The following is a 4879-nucleotide window of genomic DNA, read 5'->3' as shown; positions in this document are numbered from 1 at the left end:
TTGTGCTTTTATGTGTGTGTGTGCATTGTGCAAGTTGACGTGTGTGTGTGTGTGTTTGTGTATGTATTTATGTGTTTATGTCGTCTCACTGGCACAGAGACAGCGGGACAGTTGGACTATGATGGGGTTAGGGTGGTTATGATAGTGTGTGTGGGGGTGGAAATGGATGGGGGGTGTACTCTGTGTGAACGATCCCCTTTAGGACACCCTGGCATGGGAAAGCAAGTGGGGGGTGGCATGTGGCATCTCTCTCTCTCTCTCGCTCTCTCTCTCTCTATTTCTCTCTCCATCTCATTGTAAAATGCATTGGCTCGCATTGTTTTGCAAAGATGACAAAGAAGAAGCTTCCCCAGCAGCAGCGGGTGATTTCCATGCCACTGCCACCACTACCGCCACTGCTCCTGCCGCCGGGCACTCTGAGAGCCTCGATCAGTCCTGCCGCTCCATGAGGCCTGGGCGTCACCCTTTTTCATGCCTGTTTAAGCAAGCACTTTAAATGGAAATGCACTTGACATTTTAGGGATGAGATGTAATCAGGCAGCATTAGAATGCAGCTGATTTCCTAGCCCAATCACACTCTCTCTCCCTCTCCTCTCTCTCTCTCTCTCTCTCTCTCTCTCTCTCTCTCCCTCTCCTCTCTCTCTGACTCTCTCTCTCTCTCTAGCTCTCTCCTTCACTCCTTCATTCTGCCTCCCTTGGCCCCTGGAGGGTTAGCTTTGAGAATACACAGCTAATTTGATTTACACGCTTTATAATACACAATATGTAATTATAATAGATATCACAATTTCATTAGCGGCTCCAATTTAACTAAATCTGTTGGAAAATAGGAAATAATACCCTGGAAATGAAGGCAAAAAATAACATCAAGATCTCTACAGCTGAATGCATTTACAAAAAAAAAAAAAAAAGATTAAGTGGCGTCTCACTCCATTTACAAACAGAACGCCTAAAGATCATGTGACAGTCAATGGATGTCCTGAGAGCAGTGAAACGCATGCCATCCATTTAAAGAGAAATGGCTCAATCAGAGATATGTAGTCTACATGATGTACCCATTTGCAAGATGAAGATCAGATCAGTTAAAGGAAACCCCAAGTTTATTTCCAATTTCATATTTCACTCTGCACATTTGCAAAACACCCGCTTCTGCACATTTGAAAATGGCTTTATCTTCCAGCAGAGTCACCACTGGTGCGCACCACATGCTGAAGAGGGAGAGCTTGCTGCTGTCTCCTGAAGGTTAAAGGAAAAAGTGAAGGAAAAGAACGTAGAATTACAGGATCCGAGAGCCGACAGAATAGACAGCCTGTGATTTCAAGGCCTTTTTTATGAAGCTAAAAATGCCTGTGGCCTTTTCTCACATTATAATTTCTGGAGGCAGTGAGATTTAGACCAGGCGCCAGAATGCATATTGACAGTGTATTTCCATCGCGGCAGGAGTCTTTCCCCGGCTTCGTCTAGGCCGCGGACGAGATCCCTGCACTTTTCTCCAGCGTGGCGTATGACGAGGGAGAAGAAGCGAAGAGTCATTTCCATCTAATTCCCCCGTATCACCTCACTGATTCTGCCCCACTCTCCAGGGCCCCACATGAGAGGGTTGTCTGTCTATTATCACAGTTACATATCTCTTCGTTTCATTAGAGTCGCGTTTGAAGACTTCGGTGCCAGAATGACAGTGTACATATCGCACAGTTGGGACCCTTCTCTTTTCCTCTCTCTCTCTCTCTCTCTCTCTCTCTCTCTCTCTCTCTCTCTTTCTCTCGCTCTCTCACTCTCTCTTTGTGTCTATCTGACTGCTTAAACACAGCACTCTGTGAATGGAGTGAAAGAAGAAGATGGCGCGAGAGGAATAATGTTTGCCCTCTAATTCAAAAAGTGGCATGCTTGGGCGAGGACGAGAGCAGGAGCGGGTGTGAGCATGGGATCTGGCGCGGTGTGAGCTCTACGTCTCGCTCCGCTCAGAATGAAGTCTTCTTTAATTTCCTCCCCCTTTGTCACACAGCGAGCTGACGGAGAGCAAAACTGCTTTACATGAGTCGCTTCAAGGCACTGAGTGATTTAAAGGTCAAGTGCATTTTTATCTCTGACTTCACTGCCAAAATATCATCACTGTTTCAAGCTGACTCCAAGTTTCAGTAGCTGGTGTGTGCTGTATGTTCTGAAGTGTAGTGTAGACTATTATACACATTTGTGTAAACATGTACAGTATATTATACACTCTGGTTGTAGTTGTAGAGAGCAGTGGATGTATGTATAAATTCTTGCAGTACATCAGACATGTGATATGAATTAATGTCCTTAAAGGATTAATGGTTCATGTTAAGTACCTCATTTAGGGTATCACATGACAATACAATTTATTAAAATGAAGGGTATCCTTTCTGGAGTATGTGCATTAGGCTAGCATGCACTAACCCAACTTTTTGTTTGTTTGTATGTGCTGGCTAAATTGGTATTGCGTTGGCTAAATACAACTAAATGAACGGAGTGCAGTTCCTCAGAGCATGTCTCCCAAGAACTGACATCTGTAATACTCTGAGTGTCACTCTGAGTGTTTCCATGTGGGCCTCTTTGGGTGCATCTCTGGTGTGCCCCCCCCCCCCCTCCCCTCCCCCCCTTCATTTTGTGTTTTCCCTCTTTCATTCTGTTCCTCCATTTTTTGTTTCGGTGGAGGTTTAATTACAGCTTACACAAACAGGCGTGGTGATGGAGGTGTCCACTCAGCCAGACAGGGAGCATTAGTGTTTCTCTGAGGCCTCCTAATGACACTTCTCTTCTGCTCCTGAACACGGCGGCGGCTGTGGGCCCCAACCCCCGGCTCCACCACCCCCACCACCGCCCGGTCTCCCGAGCGCTACGCTACGCTACACGCCACTCCTGCTGGGGAAGGGAGATTGGAAACAGGACTTTTTAATGTAGCAATTACAAGAACAGCATCTCCCCCAATATTGGAAAAACAAAAACCAGGCGGAAAAAAACTTTGCGCAGGGTGGAGGGACAGGGGAAGGGGGAGGACTGGAGGAAGTGATGCGTCAGTTGATTTATGAAAGAGAGAAGAGGACTCTCTATGTAATACTGTTTTCTGTGTGTTTGTGGGAATATTGAAGAGCTGCAATATTTGCTGTGGATGTTTTTGATGCGCATACTGTAACACAGTTGGCACTAGATGAATGAAACGGAATGGAAATTTCCATTTGAAAAAAAAAAAAATCTTCCACACAGAAATGGATAGACTTTAAGTATTCAAATCAGTGTGATTTATAGCCAATTGAAAACAATCACACACAAAAAAATCGATTTGTTTTGCACACACTTTTTCTTCGAAAAAGAAAATTAAATGTCATACAACAACCTTCTAGGATCTCCCAACCCCCTTTCAAAGGCTCTCTCCCCTGGCTCTGCAGTGGCTAGAAGCCATGGCACACACATGGAGAACTTGGGCCTCACTGTCAACAGCTGGTAGCGATGCAGGAGGTTTGGTCCACCAGAGTGTGTGTGGCACAATCTATAGCTCTGAGCCCTGACCAAACAGAAGCCACGGGCAGATGTCAGAGCTCCTCTCAAAGGCCCAGCCAAATAAATTGCGACTGGAGGACATCGTAAAACAGCACGCTGGCTTCCAGCTCCCTGACATATTTCAGTGCTCCGCCATGTTAAAGGGGACAGTTATGTTAGGAGAATTAGAATATAGCTAACCAATGGCACCACTCGCCAACCCTCCGCCCCCACATACATACACACACACACACACACACACACACCCACCACATGCACATATACACATGTGCCTGCACACACACACAGACACACACAGCCTTCTTAGTTCACCGGGCATCGGTGCCCATTTATGATTTATGAGGTCACATGACTCGTGACTCACCTGGCCTGCCCACCGCTTCTCAAATCCTCCATACTGTGGAGTCAGCCGCTTCTGAATAAAACATGGCAGTAGCGCCGCTCCTGAAAAATGGCCCATTTGCTACCTTAGGATTCCACATTAGCGCCACCCTCCACCCCCACCACACACACACGCACACACACACACACACACACACACACACACACACACACACACACAGCAGAGGAGAGCTGAGCTGGGCAGAGCTGCATCCGCGGCCTCAGAGATGGTGATTAGCATGAATAGGAATGTGACTCTCTTCATTAGCTCAGACATTTTTATGCTGCCTGGATTGTGCCTTCGCTAAAAGCCTTGCGTGGGGGGAAAAGGTGGGGGAGCCATGCATAAAAGGGGTAGGGAGTGGGGAGAGAGAAGTTGATAGAGAGTCCCATCTCATTTTTCATGTCGTTTGTAAAGATCTTGGAAGAGAAAAAACAAAACAGATATGCCAACTCGCTACTTATTATAGCGAGAGGAACAGATTAATCAACATAATGCACTTAAGCAATTATCCTTGATTTGATCCGGCTGTATGGTAATTGAATACAAATACCCTGTGATTTACTACCCTTTGTTTATTGTTGTGACTGCTTTCAAGGTAGAGGATGCTGCATGAGTCTTACTAAAGAGGCTTTGGTAGTCCCTTTTACAGACATCTGCCATCAGTTTATAAAACAGTTAAAAACATTTATGCGGCCAATGGCTTTGTTTTAGCTAGTAGGTATAAGACAATCTCTCCATTATCTACATTTGAGCTCTTCTAACATAATTTTGTTTGAGTTTCTGAGTTTCTTTTGAGTTTGTTTCTGGTGCATTTCTCCGTAGCATCTAGAGTTTAGAGACATTGAGAGTCCCATCTTAGTTCAAAAAAGCTTTGAACATCATGTAGATAATGATCTGATGATGAAACTGAAACAACTCAAGAATCTCTCCTCTTGGACGCCCCTCATGTGTATCTCCTCGAGTGGGTAAATGTAT

This window comes from Alosa sapidissima, chromosome 8 (genome assembly GCF_018492685.1).
Source record: "Alosa sapidissima isolate fAloSap1 chromosome 8, fAloSap1.pri, whole genome shotgun sequence".
NCBI classification, from domain to species: Eukaryota; Metazoa; Chordata; class Actinopteri; order Clupeiformes; family Clupeidae; genus Alosa; species Alosa sapidissima.
The sequence above is the reverse complement of the archived record's forward strand: the minus strand, read 5'-3'. Positions refer to the sequence as shown.